This window comes from Poecilia reticulata, chromosome 12, assembly GCF_904066995.2.
Source record: "Poecilia reticulata chromosome 12, P_reticulata-male-v2, whole genome shotgun sequence".
Classification (NCBI taxonomy): Eukaryota; Metazoa; Chordata; class Actinopteri; order Cyprinodontiformes; family Poeciliidae; genus Poecilia; species Poecilia reticulata.
The window spans coordinates 32,647,440-32,666,833 of NC_088841.1; positions in this window are offsets into that span (position 1 = coordinate 32,647,440).

Below are 19,394 nucleotides of genomic sequence, written 5' to 3' on the forward strand. Positions count from 1 at the left end.
TAGCATTTTTAACAAAATTATAACTTTTATATGTCATGAACACACTTTTAAATTTATCACAATTCCTCAATATTTAATAAACTTGCCATGACACTGCCATGTTGCCACTGACATCTGGTATTGTTTCCTTATTAGTGAGAAGACTGGCATTGCATGCTGTTCACCAGTACTCTGTAATCTGGTGTGTAACTTGAAACTGCAACTGTGAGTGCATCTTTTAGATGTGCATCAGTGAGGCATGTTCTGTGTTTGTTCTTGATGAAGTTCATGTCAGAAAACGCTGATTCACAGAGATAGGTTGAACCAAACAGGCTGGTAACCTTCATAGCTGCTGTGCATACACCACAGCACCATCAATTTTACTTGGCTTTCAACACCAGCGGGATCTAGTTTTAAATTGTATGTTTTTGTTTTTAAGCTGTATGTTTTAATTTTTTTATTATGTTGTGTTTTAATGTACAGCACTTTTTATCAGCTGTGGTTGTTTTAAAGTGCTTTGTAAATAAAGTTGGTTTGGTTTTGTTTGATTTCACTCAACCTACAGGGCTAAGTGGAATCAAGTTACGACAGTTTAAGTTTTGGGAGAATGTATGTGCATCTGAACAGCTTGATTGATACTTTATCTTGTCATTTGTGTTGACATTAGCTGCATTGCGTTTACAGCAGCGCTCCCTGGTGCAATGTGGAGAGGAGATGCAGCTATTTGATTAACCTAGGGAGTGCAGTGGAGTCAAGTTATAATCTAATACTATTGTGGTCTTTTGAAGTTCACTGAAGTCAGCCAGAAAAGTCTGGTGCAAATCACATGAAGCCTGGTTGATTTAGAGATGATTGTAGACATGGCTGGCATTGCTATTTGCTAATAAGGCATGCCCACATGCTTCAGCTAGCAGCCAAAATTCAGAGTTCATCATCATGTCATTTTATATCAATTTGAACAGCATTGAACCCATTTGAGTCAGATTAAAAGTAAGACTTCCGGCAGACAAAAACAGGTGACTTCCTGTTTGATGGGGGCGTGGCTAATGTGATGTCATCATATGACCTTGTGAATGTGATCAAGGCTGGCCAATAATGAGACATGGAAAGTCTGATCAAGTGTTCACTTTTCCTGTAGAAGTTATTGCATTTTAGTATTTCATGGCACAAAGCCAAAGTTTGACACTTAGCCACGCCCACATGCTTTGATGTACGAGAATTCTTTGATAACTTTTCACCTTCAATGTCTTAAGTGTGTGCTAAGCGAGTTTGAAGTCTGTATCTCAAAAGCTGTAGGAGGAGTTCGATCAGATGCGACGTCTATGAAAAACCGGAAATGGCGGCTTTGATCCAAAATGGCCGACTTCCTGTTGGGTTTGGACCATGGCTCCAAGAGACTTTTTTGTACATCCTGACAAGATACACATGTGTACCAAGTTTCATAATTCTAGGTTAAAGCATGGCTTGGGGCTGATGATTTAAACTCTTCTAGGGGGCGCTGTTGAGACATTAGGCCACGCCCACCAAATATTGCACTGGATTACTGTCCGGAGTTGGATAAGGATCCATCTCAGTGAGTTTGGTGCAGCTGGACTCAAAATTGTGGAATACAGAGCCAAACGTATGGACACGTTGTTACAGGTATATTCGCCACGCCGCCACGCCCACCTGCTGCCTCCAAAACAAACAGCGTTGGAAACCATAACACACCAACATGTCTTCTGTTTGTGGACACAGTTTCATGTTGATTAGGTTAAAGAGGTCAGGTAGGGACCGATCACAATAAAACATGACACTTCCTGTTCTAAGGGGGCGTGGCTTATGTGATCTCAAGATTTCACAATTGGGTCTTGTAGGGCATCCAAAGGTGATCACACACAGAAAGTTTGGTGGCTCTGTGACCTTCTTTTTAGGAGATATAACTGTTTATTATTTTATGGTGAGTCAGTGAACTTTGACCCCTACTATCACCCCTTCAGCATGCATGAAAACTCACCGTTTTGATAACTTTTAATCGGGCATGCCTTCTGAACCAACTGACCAAGTTTCAAGCCTTTCCAACAAAAGCCCTAGGAGGAGTTCAATCAAATGCGAAGGCTATAACGGCCAAAATGCGGTGAAATTTGCAAATTCAATCCAAAATGGCCGACTTCCTGTTTGACATACACTATGAGAACAATTATATATTCTGAGTGGCTTGGGGAGTTCTACAGGTGTACCAAATTTCAAGTCTCTACAATAAAGTAAGTGAATAGGAAAGGGTCTTTTGAAATTTTCTAGGGGGCGCTGTTGAGCCATTTTTTTTGCGATTTTTGCGCGGACCTTAAAATACGTAAATTTTTCACAGTCTCTATGGGCCTACCAATTTTGGTGAGTTTTTGAATATGTTAAAGCCCCCAAAAAGGCAATTCATTTGACAGAAGAAAAATAAAAATAATTAAAGCTCCGCGGAGCATCGAGCGGCCCTCGCAGCCAAGCGCCGCTCGGCCTATAGCCACCGCGTGTTCCCAGCACCGCCTTCCCCCAGCCACCGCTGAAGCTCTGACGGAGCAGCCGAACCCGCCCTCCTTGAATTTACTCAGTGTGTCATGTTTGGCTTTGCTCACAGACAATGCACAAAAGTCTGTTGCTGTTTGGCTGCAGCGATTAGATCAGGGGTCACCAACTTTTTTGAAACTGAGTGCTACTTCATGGGTACTGTTTTATATAAAGGCTACCAGTTTTACACTCTGTTCTGAAATAAATTTACTCAGTTTGCCTTATACATTATCACTAATGATTAATGATTCTCATCTATGAAGAAACTGATCACGTTAATGATTTCTAACAATAATTAGCCATAAAAACTAGGTGGGAAACAGATATCAATATTCAGCACTTTTATCTCTTTTAATCTCAGTGATTGGGTGATTCTTTTTTTGCAGCAACATTTCAGCCTCAGGATTTTTGAAAAAAAGTATTGTTTTAAGTTTGGAATATTTTGTTACAACACTTACATGTTTAACAATAAGAAATTAATAATGGGCAAGCTGAGGATTGGATAAATTAATAATTACATGTGTTTTTTTCACCATTGTCTCTGAATGTGTTCCACCCTGTTATGAACATTTACATATGGACCACAAATAGTTAAACATTTAAATTAAAAAAATGATGACTTTTTCGTAGAAAGAGTGTGTCCCTTTTACTATATGTTTTATTCTTGAAATTGTAACACATCATGAAGTTACAAATCATTTATCACTATTGTAAAGAAAAATCTGTTTTTTTACTCATTATTACTGACAGCATGGAAAATATTGGTAATTTTAAAAACTTATACCAATATTTGCATTTATTGGTCTTCAACTTCCAACATGGCTCAGAAAAATTTACAGTACTTAATGTTTCTGTAACAATATTTCATAAAAACGTGTGGAATGGTATATATAACATGGTGGTTTATCCCATAAAAGGGTGGAAAATCAAAGTATTTGATTCTAAAATCTGAAGATTTTCATGATTAGTTGCAGGATTGGCTCAAAGTACAGGTAGAGTGTTTGTCCTGGTTCTGTTTGGCAAGAACATTTGATATCCCTGTAGTTGATTTTCCCATGACATGTACTCATTGTTCCCCTCACATGAGTCAATGGGGTAACTAGTGAAAGGAAAACAGACAAATGGCAAAGACATCTGATAATACCTCAGACTACTCTGCAACTCTATTCCATCAACTCAAATTTTTTATTTGACTTAAATTATTTCTTTTCACCCTAATTTCTACCTATTTGGTTCATGAACATAACAGGGTGGAACATAACATGGTGTAACTTATCTAACTAATTTACCTGTCGGTCTTTATGTGGTCAACATTTAGCTAGCTAACATATAAACGAATAACAAACTTTTAGTGACTAAATCTAACTTTATGTTTTTTAATTCTACTGAATTAACATTTTTCACAATCTTTCCTAACAGGGTGGAACATAGCAGGGTGGAACTTCTAACTAATTCATCTTTAGCTCTTTATGTGGTAACATTTAGCTAGCTAACCTTCAACAAAATAACAAACCTTTAATGACTGAATCTAACATCATGCTTTTTAAATTCTACTGAATAAACATTTTTCACAATCTTTCCTAACAGCGTGGAACTTTAAGCCTAACATATACAGGTTTAACATATTAAGAAAGTAAAAGTACAGAGATTGTCACAGTTGAAGCTCACTTTGTTTTCCATGGTTGAATTCACATCAGACCAATGATGTCACTCACTTTAAATGATTTTTATGGAATTTTAGACTTTTTCAAGGCAGAAATGAAACATCATACAGGGTGTTTACATGTCCAGTATTATAGTACTGGGACATGTATAATAAGAAATATCAAATTCTGAAAATAGTTTCAGTAGATTAAATTGCATATTAAAACAAGGTATAGTCCAGTCAATCAACTTAATGAAGAAAAACATAAATATATATATTTTACAGTTTAAATGTCATGAGGAAATCTATTACGCTGTACTGGGGACACATGAAATTGAACATGTTAGTCAACAAAAAGGTGTGTAAAGAACAAGTTAATATTTAAAGCCATTTTGTTTATATTTGAATAATGGCAAATATCTCAATCCATCCATCCATCCATAGAGCAAAAAAATTTACAAATCTTCCATTTCAATGTCATTCCATTTGTACTTTTTCCCTAATGTTTTTTTTGCTGCATTTTTGTTTGTGTTGAGGCAAATTGTTTTCACTGTGTCAGAGGCAAATATAATAAAAAAAGATCTTTTGGACTATGAGAAGACAGGTTGTTTATTTGGACACCGGGTGTTCGCCATGGCTGAAATCTGCTTACTCCCGGCACACTGTCAGGATCCTCCTCCGTCTTCCAGGGATCACTGTGGGGGAGTGGCTCAGCAGCGTCATCTCTCGGTGATCGAGACTGCGCAGTTGCACAGCGCCGCCAACTTCTCAGTTTCAATCTTTGCTTAGCTACGTTTGTCCCTACGTTTGTCCCTACCTCATCTTCTTCCTGATAGCCATGTTCTCTCTCTCTTACTGATATGAATGACTGAATCGCTACATTGTCATCAGAATCCTCGCTGTCTGCTCCAGACTCAGACTGCGAGTTTCCCTCATCTTCGAGCTCAAAAAAGAGCTTTGCTGCCGGCCCCACATTCATTCTTCTCATCATTCTTTACAGAAAAAAACAAAATACAATGTCCGAAATACAAATTACGAGGTAGATTTTACTGATCGTCTGATATCACAACTATCTGTTGACGTGCCTCTCTTTTTTCTGTTCTCCGTTCCCGCGGTACATTTTTTTTCTCTATTTTCGCGCTGTTACTTGCGTCACTGTCTTTCGTTTATCTGCAACAAAATGTCAACTCTTCTCAGTTTAATACGTGAGCTCGAATGAGGGGATCTGTTATATTGTATTCTTTGTGTTGAGAGAGCTCCGTCTCACTGTGGAAAGGAGCGGGTTTTACAATTTCGCTAATTGAAACAAATATGGTTTACATATTTAAGCATAACTCCGGTTTTACTTGACCTATTAACACAATTTAAAAACTGTTGTGTAGTTTAACATGTGCACTTTAAACACCAGTAGAAAGTGAGACTGGGGGAGGCGGAGTCTTGCTGCTACGACACGCCAAATCAGACATGTAAAAAAACTCGGACACGCGTCAATTATCTCCAAAGGGTTTTAACCCTTTAATGACTTAATCTAACATTATGTTTTTTAAATTATACTGAATAAACATTTTTCACAGTATTTCCTAACAGGGTGGAACTTTAAGCTTAACATATACAGGTTTAACATATTTAAGATAAGAAAAAGTACAGAAATGGTGACAGTTGAAGCTCGCTTTGTTTTTCATGTTTGAATTTACATCAGAACCAATTGATGTCACTTACATTAAATGGTTTTTGTGGAATTTCAGACATTTTGAAGGCAGAAATGAAACATAATAACATTGTGGAAAGTTAGTACTGGGACATTTATAATATTAAGAAAATATAAAATGTGAAAATAGTTCCAGTAGATTAAATTGCATATTAAAATAAGGTGTAGTCCAGTCAATCAACTTATTGAAGAAAAACATAAATATATATATGTATATTACAGATTAAATGTCATGAGGAAATCTATTATGCTGCACTGGGGACACATGAAATTGAACATGTCAGTCAACAAAAAGGTGTGTAAAAACAAAATAATATTTAAAAGGCATTTTGTTTATATTTGAATAGTGGCAAACATCTCAATTCATCCATCCATCCATTTATCTGCACCCTTGTCCCTTAGTGGGCAGGGGAGGGTTGCTGGTGTCCATCTCCAGCTGGCGTGAAAACATCTAAATGTATAATTAAATACTTTGTTGTACATATTTGGCAAATTTTACAAAAAATAATTGTAAGCAAAACATGGGGACATGGAATGTTGCCGCAAAAAAGAATCAGCTTACATTTTTTAAAATAAATCTTATCACATTTTGAACTGACAAAATCTGCTGCATTTTTCACAAAATTGTAACTGTTACATGTCATGAATACACTTTTAAATTGAACACAATTCCTCAATATTTTAATTAAACTTTGCCATAACACTGCCATGTTGCCACTGACATCTGGTATTGGTATCCTCATTAGTGAGAAGACTGGCATTGCATGCTGTTCACCAGTACTCCATAATCTGGTGTGTAACTTGAAACTGCAACCGTGAGTGCATCTTTCAGATGTGCATCAGTGAGACATGTTCTGTGTTTGTTGTTGATGAAGTTCATGTCAGAAAACACTGATTCACAGAGATCGGTTGAACCAAACAAGCTGGTAACCATAGCTGCTGTGCATACACCACTGCACCATCAATTTTACTTGGCTTTCCACACAAGAGGGATCTAGTTTTAAATTGTGTTTTGGTTTTTAAGCTGTATGTTTTAATTTTTTTATTATGTGGTGTTTTAATGTACAGCACTTTTTATCAGCTGTGTTTGTTTTAAAGTGCTTTGTAAATAAAGATGGTTTGGTTTGATTCCACTTAACGTACTGGGCTAAGTGGAATGAAGTTATAGTGTAGCTGTCACATTCAGTCTTCAGTTTTTTCAGTGGCTACCTGTATTAGATGTGTGCAAGTTTCCTGCTGTGTTGCCCGTACTGGACTGTGTTTGAGCTTCTCTTTATTAAATTATAATAAACATCATCATCATCACCTGGGTCTCAGTGTTCATCCTCACCACCAACAACCACAAATCATGACAGTTTAAGTTTGGGAGAATGTTTGTGCATCTGAACAGCTTTATTGATACTTTATCTTTTCACTTGTGTTGACATTAGCTACATTGTGTTTACAGCAGTGCTCCCTGCTGCAGCCTGCACATCTCATGCAGATTGGCCAATGTATAGAGGAGATACAGCTATTTCATTAATCAAAGGGTGCAGTGGAGTCAAGTTATAATCTAATCTTTAGAGGTCCAACAGAGTCGATCATAGAAAATCTAGTGCAAATCACATGAAGCCTGGTTGATTTAGAGACGATCGTAGACATGGTTGGCATTGCTATTTGCTAATAAGGCATGCCCAAATGCTTCAGCTAGCAGCCAACATACACAGAGTTCATCATCATGTCATTTTATATCAATTTGCACAGCACTGAACCATTTGAGTCAGAGTAAAGAAAGACTTCTGGCAGAAAAAACAGGTGACTTCCTGTTGGAGGGGGCATGGCTAAGGTGATGTCATCATATGACCTTGTGAATGTGATCAAGGCTGGCCAATAATGAGACATGGAAAGTCTGATGAAGTTGTCACTCTTCCTGTAGAAGTTATTGCATTTTAGTATTTCATGGCACAAAGCCAAAGTTTGACACTTAGCCACGCCCACATGCTTTGATGTACGAGAATTCTTTTGATAACTTTACACCTTCAATGTCTTAAGTGTGTGCTGAGCGAGTTTGAAGTCTGTATCTCAAAAGCTGTAGGAGGAGTTCGATCAGATGCGATGTATATGAAAAACAGGAAATGGCGGCTTTGATCCAAATGGCCGACTTCCTGTTGGGTTTGGACCATGGCTCCAAGAGACTTTTTTGTACATCCTGAAAAGATATACATGTGTATCAAGTTTCATAATTCTAGGTTAAAGCATGGCTTGGGGCTGATGATTTAAAATATTCTAGAGGGCGCTGTTGAGACATTAGGCCACGCCCACCAAATATTGCACTGGATTACTGACCGGAGTTGGACCAGGATCCATCTCAGTGAGTTTGGTGCAGCTGGACTCAAAATTGTGGAATACAGAGCCAAACGTAAGGACAGGTATATTCGCCACGCCGCCACGCCCACCTGCTGCATCCAAACCAAACGGGGTTGGACACCCTGACACACCAACATGTCTTCTGTTTGTGGACACAGTTTCATGTTGATTATGTTAAAGAGGTCAGATAGGGACCGATCACAATAAAACATGACACTTCCTGTTCTAAGGGGGCGTGGCTTAGGTGATCTCAAAATTTCACAATTGGGTCTTGTAGGGCATCCAAAGGTGATCACACACAGAAAGGTTGGTGTCTCTGTGAGTTTCTTTGTAGGAGATATAACTGTTTATTATTTTATGGTGAGTCAGTGAACTTTGACCCCTAGTATCACCCCTTCAGCATGCACGAAAACTCACCGTTTTGATAACTTTTAATCGGGCATGCCTTCTGAACCAACTGACCAAGTTTGAAGCCGATCCATCAAAAGCCCTAGGAGGAGTTCGATCAAATGCGACGTGTGTAAACGGCCAAAATGGGGTGAAATTGCAATTCAATCCAAAATGGCCGACTTCCTGTTTGACATACACTATGAGAACAATTATAAATTCTGAGTGGCTTGGGGAGTTCTGCAAGTGTACCAATTTCAAGTCTCTACAATAAATAAGTGAATAGGAAAGGGTCTTTTGAAATTTTCTAGGGGGCGCCGTTGAGACATTTTTTTTGCGATTTTTGCGGAGACCTTAAAATACGTAAATTTTTCACAGTTCTATGGGCCTACCAATTTTGGTGAGTTTTTGAATATGTTAAAGCCCCCAAAAGGCAATTCATTTGAGGCGAGAAAAAAAAATAAAAAAAAAATAAAAAAAATAAACATTTGAAAAACAATAGGCCTTCGCAGCGCTTAGCTGCTCGGGCCTAATAATAATTTCAAGTTACACACCAGATTACATGGCAGTGTCATGGCAAAGTTTAATTAAAATATTGAGGAATTGTGTTCAATTTAGAAGTGTGTTCATGACATGTAACAGTTTACAATTTTATTAAAAATGCAGCAGATTTGGTCATGAGTTCAAAATGTGATTAGATTTATTTAAAAATATGTAAGTTGATTCTTTTTTTGAGGCAACATTCCATGTCCTCATGTTTTGCTTACAATTATTTGTAAAATGTGCCAAATATGTACAACAAAGTATTTTAATTATACTTTTAGATGTTTGCATGCCAGCTGGATATGGGCACCAGCAACCCTCCCCTGCCCACTAAGAGAAAGGGTGCAGAAAAATGGATGGATGGATGAATGGATGGATTGAGATGTTTGCCATTATTCAAATATAAACAAATGGCTTTTAAATATTAACTTGTTCTTTACACACCTTTTTGTTGACTGACATTTTCAATTTCATGTGTCCCCAGTGCAGCGTAATAGATTTCCTCATGACATTTAAACTGTAAAATATTTTTATATATATTTATGTTTTTCTTCAATAAGTTGATTGACTGGACTTAACCTTATTTTAATATGCAATTTAAACTACTGAAACTATTTTCTCATTTGATGTTTTCTTCATATTATACATGTGCCAGTACTAACTTTCCACCTGTTAGGATGTTTCATTTCTGCCTTCAAAAGTCTAAAATTCCATAAAACCATTTAATGTAAATGACATCAATTGGTTCTGATGTGAATTCAACCATGGAAACAAAGTAAGCTTCAACTGTCACCATCTCTGTACTTTTCTTATTTAAATATGTTAAACCTCTATATGTAAAGCTTAAAGTTCCACCCTGTTAGGAAAGATTGTGAAAAATGTTAATTCAGTAGAATTTAAAAAACATATTGTTAGATTTAGTCACTAAAGGTTTGTTATTCGGTTGAATGTTAGCTAGCTAAATGTTGACCACATAAAGAGCTACAGGTAAATTAGTTAGAAAGTTCCACCCTCTTATCTTCCACCCTGTTTGTTCATGAACCAAATAAGGTAGAAATTAGGGTGAAAAGAAATAATTTTAAGTCAAATATAAAATTTTGAGTTGATGGAATAGAGTTGCAGAGTAGTCTGAGGTATTATCAATGTCTTTGCCATTTGTCTGTTTTCATTCACTAGTTACCCCCATTGACTCATGTGAGGGGAACAATGAGTACTGTCATGGGAAAATCAACTACAGGGATATCACATGTTCTTGCCAAACAGAACCAGGACAAATTCCTACCTGTACTTTGACTGAGCCAATCCTGCAATATAATGAAAATCATCAGATTTTTAGAATGAAAGACTTTGATTTTCCACCCTGTTATGGTACAATCCAGCATGTTATGTTCCATTCCACAAATGTTTTTATTAAATATTGTTACAGAAACATTAAGTACTGTGGATTTTTCTGAGCATGTTGGGAGTTGAGACCATAAATGCAAATATTGGTATAGTTTTGAATTACCAATATTTTCAATGCTGTCAGTAATGAGTAAAAAACAGATTTTTCTTTCAATAGTCATAAGTATTTGTAACTCATGATGTGTTACAATTTCAAGAATAAAACTTATATTGTAAAGGGAAAAACTCTTTCTAAGAAATGTCATTTTTTCTCAAATTTAAATGGTAACAATTTGTGGTCATATGTAAATGTTCATAAAAGGTGGAACACATTCAGAGACAATGGTGAAAAAACCCAGATGTAATTATTAATTCATCCATCTGAGCTTGCCCATTATTAATTTCTTATTGTTAAACATGTCAGTGTTGTAACAAATATTCAAACATAAAACAATACTTTTTTTCAAAATCCTCAGGCCAAAATGTTGCTGCAAAAAAAGAATCACCCAATCATGAGATTAAAGAGATAAAGTGCTGATATTGATATCTGTTTCCACCTAGTTTTCATGGCTATTATTGTTAGAATCTTAACGTGATCAGTTCTTCATAGATGAGAGTCATTAATCATTAGTGTAATGTATAAGCAAACTGAGTTAAATTGTTATTTCAGAAGAGCGTTGTCAAACTGGTAGGCTTGATATGACTCGGTACCCTCGAAGTAGCTCTCAGTTTCAAAGGTTGGTAACCCTGATCTACATGTGCAGCCAATCCTTAACAGATTTTTGTGCATTGTCTGTGAGCAAAGCCAAACATGACCACTGAGAAATTCAATGAGGGCGGGTTTCGGCTGCTCCGTCAGAGCATCAGCGGTGGCTGGGGGAAGGCGGTGCTGGGACCACGCGGTGGCTATAGGCGAGCGGGCTTGGCTGCGGGGCCGCTCGATGCTCCGCGGAGCTTTAATTTTTTTTTTTTTTTTTTTTTCTGTCAAATGAATTGCCTTTTTGGGGGCTTTAACATATTCAAAAACTCACCAAAATTGGTAGGCCCATAGAGACTGTGAAAAATTTACGTATTTTAAGGTCCGCGCAAAAATCGCAAAAAAATGGCTCAACGGCCCCCTAGAAATTTCAAAAGACCCTTTCCTATTCAGTTACTTTATTGTAGAGACTTGAAATTTGGTACACTTGTAGAACTCCCCAAGGCACTCAGAATTTATAATTGTTCTCATAGTGCATGTCAAACAGGAAGTCGGCCATTTTGGATTGAATTTGCAAATTTCACCCCATTTTGGCCGTTTATAGCCTTCGCATTTGATCGAACTCCTCCTAGGGCTTTTGATGGATCGGCTTCAAACTTGGTCAGTTGGTTCAGAAGGCATGCCCGATTAAAAGTTATCAAAACGGTGAGTTTTCGTGCATGCTGAAGGGGTGATACTAGGGGTCAAAGTTCACTGACTCACCATAAAATAATAAACAGTTATATCTCCTACAAAGAAACTCACAGAGCCACCAACCTTTCTGTGTGTGATCACCTTTGGATGCCCTACAAGACCCAATTGTGAAATTTTGAGATCACATAAGCCACGCCCCCTTAGAACAGGAAGTGTCATGTTTTATTGTGATCGGTCCCTATCTGACCTCTTTAACCTAATCAACATGAAACTGTGTCCACAAACAGAAGACATGTTGGTGTGTTATGGTTTCCAACGCTGTTTGTTTTGGATGCAGCAGGTGTGCGTGGCGGCGTGGCGAATATACCTGTAACGCCGTGTCCATACGTTTGGCTGTTAATTCCACAATTGTGAGTCCAGCTGCACCAAACTCACTGAGATCGATCCTTATCCGACTCCGGACAGTAATCCAGTGCAATATTTGGTGGGCGTGGCCTAATGTCTCAACAGCGCCCCCTAGAAGAGTTTAAATCATCAGCCCCAAGCCATGCTTTAACCTAGAATTATGAAACTTGGTACACATGTGTATCTTGTCAGGATGTACAAAAAAGTCTCTTGGAGCCATGGTCCAAACCCAACAGGAAGTCGGCCATTTTGGATCAAAGCCGCCATTTCCGGTTTTTCATAGACGTCGCATCTGATCGAACTCCTCCTACAGCTTTTGAGATACAGACTTCAAACTCGCTCAGCACACACTTAAGACATTGAAGATGAAAAGTTATCAAAGAATTCTCGTACATCAAAGCGTGGGCGTGGCTAAGTGTCAAACTTTGGCTTTGTGCCATGAAATACTAAAATGCAATAACTTCTACAGGAAAAGTCACAACTTCATCAGACTTTCCATGTCTCATTATTGGCCAGCCTTGATCACATTCACAAGGTCATATGATGACATCACCTTTGCCACACCCCCCTCCAACAGGTAGTCACCTGTTTTTGTCTGCAGGAAGAGTCTTTTTTACTCTGACTCAAATGGGTTCAGTGCTGTGCAAATTAATATAAAATGACATGATGATGAACTCTGTGTATGTTGACTGCTAGCTGAAGCATGTGGGCATGCCTTATTAGCAAATAGCAATACTAGCCATGTCTACGATCATCTCTAAATCAACCAGGCTTCATCCGATTTGCACCAGATTTTCTATGATCGACTGTGGTGATCCTCTAAAGATTAGATTATAACTTGACTCCACTTAACTTCCTAGGTTAATCAAACAGCTGTATCTTATCTCTACATTGGCTAATCTGCATGAGATGTTGTGGGCTGCAGCAGGGAGCGCTGCTGTAAACACAATGTAGCTAATGTCAACACAAGTGACTAGATAAAGTATCAATCAAGCTGTTCAGATGCACAAACATTCTCCCAAACTCAAACTGTCATGATTTGTGGTTGATTGTGAGGATGAACACTGAAACCCAGGTGATGATGATGACGATGATGATGTTTATTATAATTTAATAAAGAGAAGCTCAAACACAATCCAGTACGGGCAACACCGGCAGGAATTCTTGCACACACAGCTAATACAGGTAGCCACTGAAACAACTGAACAACAAAGTTTTTTAATTATACATTTAGATGTTTGCACGCCAGCTGGAGATGGGCACCAGCAACCCTCCCGACCCCACTAAGGGACAAGGGTGCAGGAAAAAGGAAGGATGGATTTAGATGTTTACCATTATTCAAATATAAACAAAATGCCTTGTAAATATATTTTTGATCTTTACACACCTTTTTGTTGCTGGACATGTTCAATTTCATGTGTCCCCAGTGCAGCGTAATAGACTTCCTCATGACATTTAAACTATAAAATTATTTATATTTATTTTTTTCTTCAACAAGCTGATTGACTGGACTACACCTTATTTTAATATGTAATTTAATCTACTGAAACTATTTTCACATTTGATATTTCTTCATATTATACATGTCCCAGTACTAACTTTCCACCCTGTTATGATGTTTCATTTCTGCCTTCAAAAGTCTAAAATTCCACAAAATCCATTTAATGTATGTGACATCAATTGATTTTGATGTGAATTCAACCATGGAAAGCAAAGTGAGCTTCAACTGTCACCATCTCTGTAGTCTTACATTTACTCTGACTCAAATGGGTTCAATGCTGTGCAATTGATATAAAATGACATGATGATCAACTCTGTGTAAAACTGAGTTTTACACAGACTCAGTTTTGAGTCTGTGTTTTACACAGACTAATTTTGTGTAAAACACAAACTGAGTCTGTGTAAAAGACTCAGTTTTTTATTGAGTAAAAAACTGAGTAAAAAACTCGGTTTTTTACTGAGTTTTTTACTCAGTAAAAAAAAACCCCATCTCTAATGGTGATGTCACCCCCCCGTTTCCAACTGCTGATTTCAAGTGTGCTTCAGCTGAAGCGTGCTGAAGCATGTGGCTTCAGCTAGCATTCTTCAGCACATGCTAGCTGAAACATGTGGCTTCAGCTAGCAGCCGAAGCCACATGCTTCGGCTGCTAGCTGAAGCATGTGGGCGTGCCTTATTAGCAAATAGCAATACCAGCCATGTCTACGATCGTCTCTAAATCAACCAGGCTTCATGTGATTCCACCAGATATTTATGGCTGACTTCAGTGAACCTCTAAAGACCCCAATAGCATTAGATTATAACTTGACTCCACTTCCCCCTTCGGTTAATCAAATAGCTATATCTCCTCTCTACATTGGCTAATCTGCATGAGATGTTGCAGACTGCAGCAGGGAGCGCTGCTGTAAACAGTGGTGGGAAGTACTGTACTTAAGTAGAGTTTTCGTGTTTCTGTACTTTACTTAAGCAGATTTAATAATGGGTTCTTTCTACTTTTACTCCACTACATTTTACAGTAAGTATCTGTACTTTCTACTTCACTACATTTCTACAAAACTGTCTCGTTACTCGTTACATCCAAGTCGCGTTGCTCTTTTCTTCCGTTAAAATGTGAAGTTGAGGGATTTAAGGTGGCGCCGTAAAATCCCAGCAATAACGTGACGTAGTGTCTGTTATCACCCATCGGCTCCACCTTTACTCGCACGCGGAGCTCCAAGACATGCGCAGTGGTTTCCTCTGAGCGGGTGAAGCTGCCTAATCATCAGTAATATAAAAGCGCTGCATAAATCAAAATAACTGGCGACATGTAAAATCAGCAGCGCTTCGCTTTCACAGACGGCGGGGACTTCGTCCAACTTTTAGCGTCACTTGGAAGGAAAGCTTAAAGAAAGGTAATATCTGTGGACGTGATGCTAGCTAAGCTAGCTGTACAGACACACATGTTGCATCTGATTAAAAAAAGTTGTCACTACGCGCTGAATTATACGGTGTTGACTGAGGTGTCGCATATATGGGACAACGCTGTGACCAAAGTCTGCAATATAGTGATATAACATTCAGGAACGATCTGATTCTTCTGGACGGATCTTTACTAATTCCTAAGGACTGAAGCCTCACTTAGAGCCCTTATTTGTTATATATATATATATATATATATATATATACACACACATTTATTTAATCGCTGAATAAGTAAAAGTTGAACATATGAACACATAGCATGCTCATTGCTAATTGATTTTGTCTCCTATATAATGGCAAACATTGCAGTGGGAGGAGGATAAAAACAGTCACGATGCTCCTTCTGCTTGGTTACTTGTTGCGCCGTTGGACAGTGGAAAGATTGTTAGGAAAGATTGTGAAAAATGTTTATTCAGTAAAATTTAAAAAGCATAATGTTAGATTTAGTCATTAAAGGTTGTTATTCTGTTGAAGGTTAGCTAGCTTGTGTTCAATTTAAAGTGTGTTCATGACATATAACAGTTACAATTTTATTAAAAATGCAGCAGATTTGGTCATGAGTTCAAATGTGACAAGATTTTTTTTAAAATATGTAAGTTGATTTTTCTTTAACATTACATAATTGATAACTTTTGAAGCATGGTGCAACATAGTTCATGATTTGTTGAAAAATTGTTTGAGTGGCTAGTGAAAATTGGATATTTTTCCTATGAAATGTAGAGATGTAAGTGGTTATCTAAAATGTAACAGTTGGGTGATTGTTTTGTGGCAACATTCCATGTCCCCATGTTTTGCTTACTATTAATTTTGTAAAATGTGCCAAATATTTACAACAAAGTATTTAATTATACATTTAGATGTTTGTCATTATTCAAATATAACGAAATGCCTTCAAATATTTGTTCTTTACACACCTTTGTTGACGAACATGTTCAATTTCATGTTTGACCAGTGCAGCGTAATAGACTTCCTCATGACATTTAAACTATAAATATATTTATATTTATGTTTTCTTCAATAAGTTGATTGACTGGAGTACACCTTATTTTAATATGCAATTTAATCTACTGAAACCATTTTCTCATTTGATATTTTCTTCATCTTATACATGTGCCAGTATTAACTTTCCACCCTGTTAGGATGTTTCATTTCTGCATTCAAAAAGTCTAAAATTCCTTAAAACCATTTAATGTAAGTGACATCAATTGGTTTTGATGTGAGTTCAACCATGGAAAACAAAGTGAGCTTCAACAATCACCGTCTCTGTACTTTTTCTTATCTTAAATATGTTAAACCTGTATATGTAAAGCTTAAAGTTCCACCCTGTTAGGAATCCTTCAACTAATAATGAAAATCATCAGATTTTAGAATCAAATACTTTTATTTTCCACCCTGTTATGGGACAATCCACCATGTTATGTTCCATTCCACACATGTTTTATTAAATATTGTTACAGAAACATTAAGTACTGTGGATTTTCGGAGCCTCGTTGGGAGTTGAAGACCAATAATTGCAAATATTGGTCTAAGTTTTTGAAATTACCAATATATTCTATGATGTCAGTAATAATGAGTAAAAAAAACAGGGTTTTCTTTACAATACAGTCATAAATGATTTGTAAATTCATGATGTGTGACAATTTCAATAAAAAAACATATAGTAAAAAGGACACACTCTACTAAGAAAATTCATTATTTTTTAAATTTAAATGTTTAACTATTTGTGGTCCATATGTAAATGTTCATAAAAGGGTGGAACACATTCAGAGACAATGGTGAAAAACCCCACATGTAATAATTATTTATCCAATCCTGTGCTTGCCCATTATTTATATCTTATTGTTAAACATATCAGTGTTGTAACAAAATATTCACAACTTAAAATACTTTTTTTTCAAAAATCCTGAGGCCGATATTTTGCCGCAAAAAAAGAATCACCCAATTACTGAGATTAAAAGAGATAAAGTGCTGAATATTGATATTTGTTTCCCACCTTGTTTTCATTGCTAATTATTGTGAGATAATTAACGTGATCAGTGTCTTCTCATGGATGAGTATTCTCATGGATAAGTATCATTAATCATTATTGATATATATAACTAACGGCAAACTGAGTAAATTTGTTATTTCAGAAGAGAGTGGCAAACTGGTAGCCCATTGTATGACTCAGTACCCATGAAGTAGCTCTCAGTTTCAAAAAGGTTGGTGACCCCTGATCTACTTGCTGCAGCCAATCTGCAACGTATTTTTATGCATTGTCTGTGAGCAATGCCAAACATGACACACTGAGTAATTCAAGGAGGGTCGGTTCGGCTGCTCCGTCAGAGCATCGGCGGTGGCTCTGGGAAGGCGGTGCTGGAACCACGCGGTGGCTATAGGCCGAGCGGCGCTTGGCTGCTCGGGCCGCTCGATGCTCCGCGGAGCTTTAATTCTTATTATTCTTATTCTTCCGCCAAATGAATTGGCTTTTTGGGGGCTTTATCATATTCAAAAACTCACCAAACTTGGCGGCCGCATAGAGCCCGGTGAAAATTTACGTATTTTAAGGTCCTCCCAAAAATCGCACAAGAAAACTGCTCAAGGGCGCCCCCTAGAAACTTTCAAAAGACCCTTTCTATTCACTTACTTTATCGTAGAGACTTGAAATTCGGTACAGTTGTAGAGCTCCCCAAGACACTCAGAATTTACAATTAATGTCATAGTGCAACTATCCTAGAAAGTCGGCCATTTTGGATTGAAGTTCCGATTTTGAGCCCATTTTGGACGTTTACACACGTCGCATTTGATCAAACTCCTCCTAGGGATTTCGATCGATCGGCTTCAAACTCGGTCAGATTGTTCATAAGGCATCGCCGATTCAAAGTTATCAAATTCGTGAGTTTCGAGCATGCTGAAGGGGTCGTTCCAGGGGTCAAAGTTCACCGACTCACCAGAATGTAATAAACTGTTATATCTCTTACAAATAAACTCACAGAGCCACCAAACTTTCTGTGTGTGATCACCTTTGGATGACCTACGACACCCAGTTGTGAAATTTGAAGTTACCTAAGCCACGCCCCCTTAGAACAGGGAAGTGTCATGTTTACTGCGAACGTTCACTATCAGACCGCTTTCACCTAATCAACATGAAACACTGTCGACAGACAGAAGACATGTCGGTGTGTCAGGGTGTCCAACCCCGTTGGTTTGGATGCAGCAGGTGGGCGTGGTGGTGTGGTGAAGTGACCTTTAACGCCGTCCACTTACGTTTGTCCTTGAATTACACAGTTTAAAGCCCAGCTGCACCAAACTCACTAGGTTTGATCCTTGTGGGCCCTCGACAGGAATCCAGTGTGATTTTTTGTGGGCGTGGCCTAATGTCTCAACAGCGCCCCCTTGAGATTTTAAATAATCAGCCCCAAGCCATTCTTTAACCTAGCATTTGAAACTTGGTAACTTGTCTATATTGTCAAGACCTACAAAAAAGTCTCTTGGAGCCATGGTCCAAACCCAACAGGAAAGTCGGCCATTTTGGATGAAAGCCGCCATTTGCTGTTTTTCAGAGACGTCGTATTTGATCGAACTCCTCCTACAGCGTTGGAGATACAGACTTCAAACTCAGTCAGCAGAGAGTTAGACATTAAAAGGTCTAAAGTTATCACAGGAATTTTTGTTGTCAAAGCATGTGGGCGTGGCTAAGTGCCAAACTTTGACTATTCACCATAAAACATCAAAGTGACAAAACTTCCACATACAAGGTCACAGCTGCTTCAGACTTCCTATGTCCTCACTACTGACCCACCACCTCATTACATTCTCATGGTCAGATGATGACGCAACCTTAGCTCCGCCCACTTTTGACTGGAAGTCACTGTTTTTTCTTACTGTATGTCTTATTTTACTAGTAATACATATGGAATTAATCTTCTACCACCTGACATAATATGAGCTGATGATGAACTGTGAGGATGAACTCTGACTCATGGGGGCGTGGCCAACTGTCTGTCCTTCGCCATATGCATACAACTGTCTCTGAATCACACACGCATCTTCCGATTGGCACCAAACTGGATACGTTGACCTGTGCTAAATGGCTAAAAGAGCCCAACGGGTTTGAATTTGTGATTTTACT